We start from the raw sequence: 14,304 nt of genomic DNA, 5'->3' as shown, positions 1-14,304 counted from the left end.
ACCTAGCAGAGAGGAAAAGGATGCAGAGAAAGTTCCCCAGGCCTGAGTGCTCTCATTCCTGTGTGTGAGCATTCATGTGCTCATAAGCAGAGCATAAAAGAAGTGTGATGTTACTCAGTAAATGGAAACAAATGGAGGGAAATCAAAGTATAGATACACAATCTCAATCCACTTCATATTCAGATTACTACTGTGAGCAGTGTGTTTTAAAGGAACCGACTGATGGTAATAAAGGTGCGATGAATTGGGCTACCTTGTTTTAAAGCCTATGGGACATATGGGTCAAAGATTATGTGTACATACACAAGAAACCTTAGTCAAAAGAATCAGAGGACTGCCCCCAAATTTCAAAACCTTTGGGTCTTGCATGTGGGCTACATCGGAGATGTCAAACACAAGGCCCGGGGGCCAGAACTGGCCCAGCACAGAGATCAATCTGGCCCACTGAACAATATAAATCTTATGAATTTAACTTTATTTTAATAGGTTTTACATCTTTTCCTCCCTCATGGCCATCTGTCAGTACACCAAAGTAATTAAGTAATAGATAAACGATTAAATGACAGACCAAAGCCTTTTCTTTTTTTACTATCTACCATAGAAATGTATGATTTTTACAATGTGTCCCAAGTGGGAAAAAAAAGCTATTTTCTGTGAATTAAAATCTTTCAGCTTTATAATTGCAGAACAGTCTGGGCAATAAGCTACTAGAAATAATGCTATTAATGTAATTTTACACATTCATTTCTTACAATTTTAGCCCAACTAGTCAGACTAATTTCTTTCTTTAATACAGCAGCGTTTCTTTATCAGAAAGAAAAACTGAGACATAAAGTATAAATTGCACTTCTTTATCTTATGATATCTCAGGAGGTAAATCTGTAGTTAAACTTCTTTACATTGATGGAGGGAGTTTCATTGGTGCGACTCATTTAAAATCAAAGTGGGCCTCGTGTGTTCCACAATGTAAAACGAGTTTGACATCCCTGGAGTTAAACTAAGACAACAGAAAAGAAAGAAGTTGAAGAGGATAATGTATGAACCAAATCCTTCTTGGCCTGCAAATAAATTTGTGCCTTCATGCATTTACAGTGCTGTGATTTCTGTTTTTTATTTTTGCATATTTTTCAAACTTAAATGTCTCAGATCCATCCATCCATCCATTTTCTTATTCTTCTTTAATATTAGTCAAAGGCAACCCAACTAAATGCAAAATGCAGTTTTTAAAATGATGATTTTATTTATTAAAGCAAAAAAAAAAGCTATTCAAAATTTCCCTCCTTGTTAAATCATGAATTAACTGTGATTAATCACATGTTAATGAGTTTAATTTCACTAGTCACACTCAGGCCTGATTACTGAGAGACCTCATGAGTCAAAAAATGACTTAAATGAAGCTGAACCTGTCTGACAAAGTGAAGTACGCTAAAAAAATCTTATAAAGCAACACATCATGCCATGATCTAAACAAACGGCTGAGAAACAAAGTTGCTCCAGTCTGGACAGAGTCGCAGAGGCATTCTTAAGGTTTTGGGACTCAGTGAGAGCCATTATATTATTACAACCTTCTCAGGAGTGTCTAGCCTACCAAAATTACTTCAAGAGTGCATTTATGACTTATGCAGGACGTCACAACAGAACCCAGAACAACTGCTAAAGAACTGCAGGTCTGGCTTGATTCATGTTCATGATTCGACGATAAGAAAGAGACCGGGAAACATTAGCATCCATGGGAAAACCACTGCTGACCAAAAAGGACATAAAGGAAATGTAAAAAATATTTGGTGCAGTTATGTTGGGGTATGCAGCATCACAGTCTGAACTTAAATCCAGTTGAGATGCTTTGGCATGACCTGAAACAGGCCGTTCGTGCTTAAAAGCCCTCCAGCGTGGCTGAATTAAAACAACTCCTGAAAGACTAGTGGGCCAAAATTCCTCCACTGTTATTTTCATATGGGCAAAAACTGATGCTGTAAGACAACACAGATCATTTTAATCAGGGAGCTGGCAGGTTCAGTGTTGTCTGATCTGACTGCATCAGACGTTTGCTGTCTCCATTCAATTCAATTCAATTCAATTCAATTTTATTTATATAGCGCCAAATCACAACAAAAGTCGCCTCAAGGCGCTTTATATTGTACAGTAGATAGCACAATAATAAATACAGAGAAAAACCCAACAATCATATGACCCCCTATGAGCAAGCACTTTGGCGACAGTGGGAAGGAAAAACTCCCTTTTAACAGGAAGAAACCTCCGGCAGAACCAGGCTCAGGGAGGGGCGGGGCCATCTGCTGCGACCGGTTGGGGTGAAAGAAGGAAAACAGGATAAAGACATGCTGTGGAAGAGAGACAGAGATTAATAACAGGTATGATTCAATGCAGAGAGGTCTATTAACACATAGTGAGTGAGAAAGGTGACTGGAAAGGAAAAACTCAATGCATCATGGGAATCCCCGGCAGCCTACGTCTATTGCAACATAACTAAGGGAGGATTCAGGGTCACCTGGTCCAGCCCTAACTATATGCTTTAGCAAAAAGGAAAGTTTTAAGCCAAATCTTGAAAGTAGAGATAGTGTCTGTCTCCAATCCAAACTGGAAGCTGGTTCCACAGAAGAGGGGCCTGAAAACTGAAGGCTCTCCCTCCCATTCTACTTTTAAATACTCTAGGGACAGCAAGTAGGCCTGCAGAGCGAGAGCGAAGTGCTCTAATAGGGTGATATGGCACTACAAGGTCATTAAGATAAGATGGGGCCTGATTATTTAAGACCTTGTATGTGAGGAGCAGGATTTTGAATTCAATTCTGGATTTAACAGGAAGCCAATGAAGGGAAGCCAAAACAGGAGAAATATGCTCTCTCTTTCTAGTCCCTGTCAGGACTCTTGCTGCAGCATTTTGGATTAGCTGAAGGCTTTTCAGCGAGTTTTTAGGACATCCTGAAAATAAAGAATTACAGTAGTCCAGCCTGGAAGTAATAAATGCATGAACTAGTTTTTCAGCGTCACTCTGAGACAGGATATTTCTAATTTTAGAGATGTTGCGCAAATGGAAGAACGCAGTCTTAAAAATTTGTTTAATATGTGCGTTGAAGGACATGTCCCGGTCAAAAATGACTCCAAGGTTCCTCACAGCGTTACTGGAGGCCAAGGTAATGCCATCCAGAGTAAGAATCTGGTTAGATACCATATTTCTAAGATTTTCAAGGCCAAGTACAATAACCTCAGTTTTATCTGAATTAAGAAGCAGAAAGTTAGCGGCCATCCAGGTCTTTATGTCTTTAAGGCATTCCTGCAGTTTAACTAATTGGTGTATGTTACCTGGCTTCATGGACAGATAGAGCTGCATGTCATCTGCATAGCAGTGAAAATTTATGCTATGTCTTCTAATGATGCTGCCTAGGGGAAGCATGTATAATGTAAATGGAACTGGTCCTAGCACTGAACCCTGTGGAACTCCATAATTGACCTTAGTGTGTGAAGAGGACTCTCCATTTACTTGAACAAATTGGAGTCTATTAGATAGATATGATACAAACCACTGCAGCACAGTACCTGTAATACCTACAGCATGTTCTAATCGCTCTAATAGGATATTATGATCAACAGTATCAAACGCAGCACTGAGGTCTAGCAGGACAAGCACAGAGATGAGTCCACTGTCAGAGGCCATAAGAAGATCATTTGTAACCTTCACTAAAGCTGTTTCTGTGCTGTGCTGAGCTCTGAAACCTGACTGAAACTCTTCAAATAAGCCATTCCTCTGCAGATGATCTGTTAGCTGTTTGACAACTACTCTTTCAAGGATTTTTGATATGAAAGGAAGGTTGGAAATTGGCCTATAATTAGCTAAGACAGCTGGGTCTAGGGATGGCTTTTTAAGTAAAGGTTTAACTACAGCCACCTTGAAGGCCTGTGGTACATAGCCGATTATTAGAGATAGGTTGATCATATTTAAGATTGAAGAATTAATTAATGGCAGGACTTCTTTGAGCAGTTTTGTAGGAATGGGGTCTAAAAGACACGTTGATGGTTTGGAGGAATTAATTATTGAAGTTAACTCAGAAAGATCAATTGGAGAAAAAGAGTCTAACTTAACATCAATGGTACTAAAAGTAGCTGTAGATAATATTACATCCATTCAGAGCTGCATGCGCGAAAACAGGTTTGGTGGAAAGCTATGAAGCTGTGGAGAGCTATGTTACTGATTTAAAACTGTTTCATCCAGTTGTGTATTCGTGGATTATGAGAGGAACATAAACATGACTTGGGAGCCTTTTCATGGTTTTGATGTGGCACTATCCTGTGATTAAAAGATAATCGTGTGATCTAGTTGTTTGAGTTTTGATGGGTCAAAGGGGCAGGGTAGAGGTACCGATCAATGGCCAGTGTTCGTTGCAGTCATACCAAGCGGGGTGTGACTGCACCATCCGCTCCCTGTCTTTCGTCTCAGGCCAGTGGCAGCAGAAGAAACAACAAAGCGTGTGGGTGTTTTGGGGTTAGTAGCTGCGGTGAGTTGAGTGGGTGTGGGTGTGTGTGTTAGGAGGAGGCCAAGGGTGGGGCGCGCAGCATGCATGCATAACGCGGATCCAGTCACCCCTTCTAGATAATAACAATAACAGGAGGAGGGATGTTTTCTGTGGTGAAGAGGAAGTGAGGAATGGAAGGTTAAAGAGAGAGGAAGAGGGGAAGAAAAAATGGCAGAGGGATATGGAGAAGTTTAAAGGAGGAGTAAACACTGAGAAAGATGAGAAGCGAAGGAAACGCGGCAGGGTGATGGGGTGATGGCGAGGTGGAGGACTAAGAATAGATAAAACAACAGAAAAACAGGATGAGGGGAAAAGGAGAGGAAGGGGGAAAACAGAAGCAGTGTGAGCAGTGCTAGTCTTCCCTCAACCGAAGGAAACCCTGTTGGCTGCCCGACAGAACTGCTTCCTGTTTGTGTGTGTGTGTATGTGAGTGTGTGTGGCAGAGGTCTGGGCGTGGTCCTTCCAGTAGCAGGGAGACAAACAGACAGTCAAACCTACTTTTTTGAGGCCTCCTCCCTCAGATTGGCTCAGGCCTCTTTCCTCTCTGGTGGCGGTCATTCTACGGGCTGTCTGCTCTTTTTGTGTCACACACTTTCTCTCTTATCTAAACTTTCTGAGGCTTTCTACCCACTACAGTCATCAAACCAGCCGCCCGCTTATGCAGCCCAGTTGGACAAAGAAGGGTTTTGATTTAAACCCTTGTGGCACTCATATGTGGCCACAGTGGCCTGGACCTAAATGGATCCTATGGGGATCACAAAACCACCTCAAAATAAGCAAAGAGCTCGAAGGTTTCATTTATGTGAATGGTACACTCGGCCGTAGGCAGGTGTAACAAGGTAATTACTCTTCAGTGTGCAGGATAAAAGCAGTTGATTGTTATCTCTATTTTTGTCAACGTTTGCACAGGTCCATGCTGATAAAATGCTAAATAAATGCTTCAGTTACAACATAAAGTTGACATTTTTCAGTGTAAAGGTCATCTTTACACACTCGAGCTACAACTGCTGTGTCATGGCATGAAATTAATAAATCATCAGTGTTATTGATGATTTACTAGTTTCATTTGTAATTATGCAGCTCTCAGATGCCAGCATTGTTCTGTCTCCACACTACAGTCCATGCATGTGTTAAACTGCAGGCTAGCGGGCCAAATCTAGCCCTTCCCAACTTTTAATCTGGTTTGTATCCCATTTTGGGTTCTCAATAAATTTTTGTAGCTGTGTTCTACTGAGCAACACACACCCCGTGCAAATGCCAGACTAACTAATGTAGCAAAAAGGAAAGTGGAAGTTGAAGGCTGTCAGTTTAAAGAGAGGGAGGAGCCTGTGAGTAGCCAACATCTTTAATGAGAGTAAAAAGGTCCATGCATCCATTTTTAGGCCCATGAAACTTGCTCAGCTAAGACTTGTGCAAATATGTAGAATATTTTTTTTTACATTTGTTTTTATTTAGGCTTCTGAAGCAATTTGTAGCCTGACTAAACTTGATTCAGAATGAATTATTTTGTTGGACTAGTATCAAATCAAGTGTTCAGTGAAGTCAAAGCAGTGGCATCAGTAGGTAATATCCCCTAAAAAAGCATGATAAACTTGTGAGCTTATCAACTCATCAGTTTCTGTATCTGTGCTAAATGAGCTTTTTAACATCATGTACATTTACAAAGACTTACTTTGGACATTTTAGAATGATATTTGTAAAGATTGTAGCTAATGGGGATGAGTTGAATGAGAACTTGAAGTTGAACTGCCTCTGCTCCTTGAATCTTCGTCTTTTTACCAGTCTTCTATCTTGTTTTTTATCTTGCTTCTACTGACTTTTATTTCTCTTCTCTTGAGAGCAGACCTCCACCTCTCCAGACTTTATTCCACCTGCTCTCTACTTGCACTACAAATCACAATGTCATCTGCAAACATCCGAGTCCACAGAGACTCCTACCTGACCTCACATGTCGATCACTCCTGCAAGCAAGAAGGGGCTCAGAGCAGATCCGTGATGTAATCCCACCCAACCTCATTCATATCCTGCGCCACACTCACGTACTCTATACTACATCTCTGCATATCAACCATGTTCTTTAAAACTGGTACCAGTTCACTTCTCCTCCATTCCTCTGGAATCCTCTCACTTATGTTAAGCTATATACACACACACGTGTATACATACATATATATATATATATATATATATATATATATATATATATATCAAAGAACAGAAAAATGACAACTTTTAAGAACATTGGTGACTCCTGACATTTGTCATGATCATGGAGCCCAAACTTGATATCAATACTGTTTACATCTACATGCTGGTTCTGTGTGTTTGTGTGTGTGGTCCTGGCATTGCTCATATTGTGAGGGCCTAAATTTGTTTAGACTGTCACATTATGGGGGTTGAGTCTTCTTTATGGGAAGAAATGCACAGGAAATGAATGTCCATATAATGTTGTGTGTTTGTGTGTGTTTGTCTACGTAAACATACACAAAAACAGGACTTTGGTAACAGAAAGTGCTCTGTTATTTTGCTGTTGTTTTACTCGATTTTACAAAGGCACGCATTGAACAGACACAGGCATCCAAAAATACACCAAGCCATAGTGAACAAATATAACCCTCGTGTATTTACAGCAGAGTCTATAAATACAAACTGCTTTCTTTAGCTGAGGCCAAAACACAGAGGGAACAACTCCCAGACTGTTTGGTGAGTGCATGTGTGTATATTTGTGTGTGTATGTGCATGTGAGAGAGGTTAACCAGTTCGAGCACCCTTCATATTGCTTCCTAATAGCAGCACGTTTGTGGAACTGGACACACAGAGGGATTAGGTGACTAAAAAAGGGAAGACCACAGAGTAAAGGGAGAGAAGTAGAGTAATGTGAGCAGACACCAACTGAGAAGAGAAAGCAGATTAAAGAACCTGAGACTTTTAGCTTTCTTGGATCTTTCCCTTGTTTAAAATCTATTGGCCTCCACACCAACCAAATGAAGGCTTAACATTCAAACGCTTTCTTCTCAGAGTTTCACAGCTGATCACATTTACACAGAATAAAATACAGTTTATCTGCTAAATAATGAAAATGCACTCAGATTGTTATGAATTTTATCAGTTATAATCTCAGAGCATGGAACTACTTCCATTCCTCTAGCAGCCCAATTTTTTTCAAGCCAGTAAGAATTTCATCTAGTTTTCATTTGAGTTTTGTGAACTTAAGCAACCGTAATGCCTCGTAACATTTTCAAAATAAAAGCTTTGTTACTACTGTTCCACAAATGGTGTCAGTAGTGTGACAATAAAATGAATGAGTTTTATTGCAATTAACAGTTTGTTTTGCACCTGTGGCAGCTTCATAATTATGTGCAGTAATAGTTAATCCTTCTAGCGACCAACTTACCCGTATGTTATGAGTGGCGTCACTCTACTTCTATGAATAGTAATTTTTTTATAGGAACAATGGAATGTTGTGGCAAATCATTTATGACTGGGAATATATACGTCTTGTTTTTTCTATTATAGGCTTTGATTTTATTACAGTTATCATTTATCTCTTCAATAAATGAAATGATCATTTAAAAACTTAAATGATGTATGAACTTTTTTTTATAATGTACTCTAAATGTTTTTGTCTATTATTACATTTTATTTGACAATCTGAAACACATAAGTGTGAAAAATATGCCATAAATAAATCAGGAATCACACCACTGTAATCCGGGTTAACTCCTTTTTCCATCAAAATTTTTAATAGCGCAGATTGTAGAACATTTATCATTTCTGTGGTACGATAACAAAAGTCTCATCTCTACCACAAGTTATTACAGCGGGGCTTTACACACATGTTGCTTCTGATTGGGTCACATTAATGACACACCCACCAAATGAGATCAAATGTACTTCATTACACAATTTCAAGAAAACATGTTACTCAACCCGAAGCCTTGGCCAAACGATGGACTCCAGCACTTTCTGCAACTGTTTTGGCTCCAAATGTGGGCAGGAGCTCTTTGACCACTCCCTCCTTCTTCTCCTGCTCTCGTCCAATCAGTTCCCACCTCACTCCCCCCCCACCTTCATCTCTTTTCACCTCCATCCATCCCTCTCCCTCGCTCACTCTTTTTGCCTTTTGCCCATCCCTTCACAGCCCCTCACCCCACCCCTGTCTGTCCTTGAATGAATGCTCTCTGACTAGTGGAACATATGCTGCTGGTTGTTCAATACCCTCCCTCTGAGCGGGGCGCATCCATGCGTGTGTGCGTGTGTGCACTCCTGTGTGTGGGTGTGTGTGTGTGTATAAGAGGCTAAGAGTGTCATGAGTGTGTGTTTATGTGTCTGTCTGAATACAAGTCAGCGTGTGTGTTTGTGTGTGTGCACGCGCATGCGTTCATTGAAACATATGCCTCCTGTTGCACATCGGCCATCTGTTCCTTGAATGGACTGATGGAGTGCTGCTGTAACCATGACGATAGGCCATTCAGTCAAATTGCCCATCAAACAACCCCTGGCTCTGTGTGTGTGTGTATCTGTGTGTGTGTGTGTTTGTATGTGTTTATGTTTAGGAATTGGCTTGCAGAGTGGAGGAATTCCCACATGTTGATGAAATGAAGCTGACCCTCTGAGTTGACCTGCTTCTACTTTATCTGAAGGTCCCCATTGATCTCGTTTACACAGATTCTTTTTTTTACACTGTAGCAGACTGAGGACACTGTCATCAGGAGACCTGCTAAACCCATTCACAAACCAGGGAGAAAACACTGTGCAGTTTAACCAGGAGTGAAAATGCTAATAAAACAACTTTCTTTTATATTCAAATTAACTTTAATGAGAACTTTATAGGATAACACTCAATATAATATTTGTTCTTAATCAAAGAGAGAAACAAAGAGAAACTTGTTAGCACAAACACAAGGCACACACAAACACACGCGCGCACACACACACACACAAAACAGCAGCAGGGCAACAGTGAAAATGAATATTGCGTTTCAACTGTTTCTAACCACTGGTCTATTCATCTGCACCCTCAGTCAGACCATTCAACAGCCCCACCTTCACACACACACACACCCTGCCCCACCCAGCGCAGTGGTCTGCTGGCCATATGTCAGCCCTTCTCCTCAGAGACACCTCTTCTCGGACCCCCGCTCCTTTTGTATATACATGTGTGTGAGTGTGTGTCTGCGTGTGTCTTCACTAATGTGTTTGCCATCTCTCGCCGGTCTCACTCTCCACCGTATCCAGTGAAATTAAAACACAGCGTGTTAGTCCAGCTAACCACATAACATCTGCTTAGTTTCAGTATTTTTAAATTCTGGTCTCGCTGGTGAAGACAAAGCCTATTTTCTGCTGCGAGTTCTAGAAGTGAAAGCAGTAGATGTGTTTTAATTTGGACCTGCTGAAACCAGTGGTGGGCCCCTGTGGCTTGTTTGCCTGCGGGTCATCGCTGACGTTGATTTCTGGAGACACAATGGTAAACTCAGAGTGCGGGTTTCAGCGAATTGTCACAGTGGCGTCTGTGTGTGCGTCTCTGTCTCACTGCAGGCACATTAATGTAAACAATAACTCAATAACAACGCTGAAGAGAAACAGCCTTACCTCCATTACTCACAAAATGCAGCACATCAGACGTTCTTGTCCTAAAGGACATACTCTCAGTGCAGCACTTTAAAGAGCGCGTAACATCAGGACACACATCCATGAACTCCTTTATTTGCAGTTACACAAAACGAGCCGTTTATAAAAGAAATGTTATTAGTCCTTGTAATTCACTCAAGCGCATGGCAGAATCTGCTTGAGTGAATTACAAGGACTGAATTTAACTGAAACATCTAGAATAACAAAAATAAACTAAGGCACTTTGCAAATCTGCATCACAAAATGCTTAACATGAGCAACAAGATAAAAGAAACAGTGGAAAATATACAAAAAATGGGAAACTTATTCTGCTCGGCCTCCCGTCTTTTTAGTGCGTTAGTGCCACCGTCTCCAAACCATACGTCATACCGGCTTTCACTAGAGGCTTGTAAATCCTCCCTTTGACGCTTGCTGCTATCCTTCTGTTACAAATCAGTGTGACACACATCAGGACCAATGTAGCAATAAAAGAAAGATCCTCAGCGATTTTTTGAAAGCACTTGGTTCTGTTGTGTTTATAAAACTTTACTTCAACAGGAACAAACAGTGCACTTGTTGGAACTATTTTGCAGATTAAAACAAAATTGTTTTCTATTGAGTATTGGCTCATAGGTCATCTGACTAAACGATCATATTGGTGGTTTGTTCATTGCTGAAACAACATGCAGGAGTGTTTCCACATCACAAATGTCCATATAAGACATGGAGGTTAGTAGCTGACTAGGATATTGAAGTGTTTTGGATCATTTTTAGGTACCAAAGCTGCTTGGGTTGGGTTAGGCACAAACTACTTCATAGTTTTAGGAAAAGATCAAGATTTCAATTCAAATGCAGCTTATAGCAACATTATAAACATTTTAGAAACCTTCATTCTCTTGGTTATCAGGATGTTGAGTTCTGCCCCATTGAACTACACACATTTACACACACTGGCTGTTAGACATCCTTACATATAGCAGCATGTTTAGAATTGCAAATGCACTGAGGGATATTTAGCATCCATATCGTACTCTGCTCTTTGATAACTCCCATAATGAGTCGCTTATAATGTGCAAAAGATGGTGAGAGAGCTCAGGTGTTTTACAGCAGTGGTAGGACATTTCCAGCTGTTACAGAGCACGCATGTGTGTAACGATTCGTGCATCTAACATCTGTCTAGTACAAAAGCTCCCAGGAATCCCCCTCTAAAACAACAGTATGGGGCTTACTTGAGCATCCTTGTTGTTTGGCAGACTGCGGCTCATTCCATGTTGTGGTGTCTTGTGTTTGAGTCCAAATTATGATCTTGGTTTAATGTCAACCACCTAAATTCTTTCCCATTTTATTGATGTCTCACCACTGTCTCCACTATCTCATAACAGCAGACATGGCTTGACTATACTATTACATTTTCCATCAGTAATACTTCTGTTATTATTAGTGTTAATGCTGATTGGCTGTCACCAAAGAGAACAGTTCTGTGTGTTTCTGATCCCACAAGAGAAGAGACAATTGTTTCCTGATTTTTTAGATTAAATATAATCAAAGGGCTGAATGTCTTGTTTAACTTCTCAAGAACAGAGAAAAACAAATAATTTAAATTATTCACATCCATCCTGCGTGTTTGTGCCAGTCTGTGACTTTTGTGTGTCTGTTTTGTGTTTATCTGACTATAAGCTTGTGTTTGTGGATGACGGGGATCTGAGAAAAGGTAATAAAGCTGTATGGAACAAGTTTAGCTAGTATAAAAAGTCTGGGAAACATAAATCAGTTGTTGACAGATCATTAAATTATGGAAGGAATCATTGAATTAAAAGCCAAGGCAGATTTTAGAGCTCAGAGTTAAAGGATCATTTCACTCAAATGACTAGTTTAGGGAATGGTTAATGATAAAAACAGTTAACCGCTTTGTAGATTAGTTATTATCCTTTACTATGAAAAACCTTTTGGGGGATAGATTGAGTTTAATGTTATTACAACTAAAATACTAAGAACATTTTCTCCCAGGATCTTTTTTAGAGGTTTAGAACTGAACAGATACAGAGACAGAGAGCAAGTGAGGAACCTTAGCATCATATTGGACAGTCATCTCAGCTTTTATAATCACATTGGTCTATGCTTTCATACCAAGCAGGTTAGATTATTGTAACAACTTCAGCTGATTCAAAATGCAGCAGGCAGAATCCTTACAGGCACAAAGCTCTCAATGATTCGGCCCCCCAGTTCGTCTCCGACCTGCTCACTGTTTACAACTCAGTCAGACCTCTCCGGTCACCAGGTTCAGATCTTTTAAATGTTCCCAGAACCACATCTTAGTGTACTGAAGGTGCTTTCAGTTATTGTGGTCCTGGTCTTTGGAACATGGTGTTTGCTGACCTGAGATCAATTACAGCTGTGCACATATTCAAAACCAGACTCAAAACCTTTTTATTCACCCAGACCAACGTTTTAAAAGGTGCTATTGATTTATTTTGTTTTTTTGCCTTAGGGCACTGTAAACCTACACAGGTTTTGTTAAGTTTACATGTAATGAAATGTGCTATAAAAATAAAATTGCTATTGCTATTACATATGAGACTTAAGGACCAGGATCTCTGCTGACCCCGGGTGTTTTCTCTGCTTGTTCTCTGTTTCAGAGCTGCAGGTCTGTGTGGTTGTATCTGCATTTGAACTTTGTCAGAATTGGGTCTGGATGTTTTTCCCAGGGCTTTCTCACATGTAGCACACAGCAGAAAATCATCCAGGAGCTTGAAACCAGGTCCAGAAATTAATTCTAAGTTATTTTGTTAAGTAAAGTTGTACTACTAAAAATACATGGTGTGGGTTTAGGGGAGGAACTGCTAGTATAGAGCATGCAGGATGCTGCGCAAAAGACACCCGGTAAATACACAGGAATATAAGCGACTCTGTTTAGACATCAGCTCAATAAGTGAACATGTGGACTTGATCAAACCAGCTGAAATGATCGGACAATTGCAGTCCCACATGCACCTCTGTCTGTTAAGTCCAAGTTCAGGGCTTTATGTGTGAAAAAAGTGCACAACCAAAGAGTAGCCACCGGTTAAAACCTGTGCAAAAACATTTTCCATGTGTTAGCTTATTGCAAGGTTGTGTGTGAAATTGTCAGCACATTTATTTTAGCTTCTGAACATAACTGCAGTGAAAAAAAGTTAAACAGTAATGTTTGTTTCTCTGATTCACTGCTTCGCTCGGGGTGACGGTTACTTAGGAGGTTGTGCAGGTCATATCCACTAATCAGAAGGTTGGTGGTTTGATCGCTGGCTGCTCTAGTCTGCATGCGAAAGTATCAGTGGGCAAGATATTGAACCCAAGTTCCTTCTGATGCATTCACTGGTGTGTAAATGTTAGCTGGAAAGCAGTTTTGTGTCTGAATGAGGCATGTTGTGCTTTGAGAGCTCTAGTAGAGTAAAACTAAAGTATTATATGAACTGGTCCATTTACCCCTGTCTACCTCACTCTACCTGTGCTGCTCTCTCTCTTTCTTTCTCAGGCCATGAGGGCCAAAGTTTATATGTTGTATAAAGTGTACCTCAGTAAGCAGTTTTAAGTTTTATAACAAGTTTTCCCACTTTATAGGGAGAAACCTTTGAAATTGTTTCTTGTTTATGGGAAAAGTTCATGCAATGGAAAAGCAGCTATAGTGCCACACATCATATTGTAAGGTAAAGACACTACATTAATACAAAGAAAAAAGGGAAACCCATGTAGCATGACTTCCTGTGAGGAAGTGCTTTGGTTCTGATGCTTCGGTTTTGATGCTTCTCTATCTGACAGACGGGTCTGAGTTTGGTAAATGCCAGGAAAACGTCATCTCCCTGACTGGACTCTGCCAAGTGTAACATTTGGTGGAGGAGGGATAATGTTACAGGGTTGTTTTTCTGGGGTTGGCCTGGGCAACTGATTCCAGTGAGAGGATGCGTCACATTAACAGACATATTGGTTCCTTTTCTGGTCCAACATGACTGAGCCCCAGTGCACAAAGCAAGGTCCACAAAGGCACGATTAGATGAATTTGCTGTGGAAGAACTTGACCCACCCAAACAGAGCAAATGGATTTAGAATGTCAGAAATCTCCTGCAGTTATAAAGTGGAGATGGTCCAATGCATTTGTCCATATAGTTCAGACGTTCTACTTCTAATTATTTTC

Source organism: Oreochromis aureus, linkage group 1 (genome assembly GCF_013358895.1).
Source record: "Oreochromis aureus strain Israel breed Guangdong linkage group 1, ZZ_aureus, whole genome shotgun sequence".
NCBI classification, from domain to species: Eukaryota; Metazoa; Chordata; class Actinopteri; order Cichliformes; family Cichlidae; genus Oreochromis; species Oreochromis aureus.
This window is presented reverse-complemented; position numbering follows the sequence as displayed.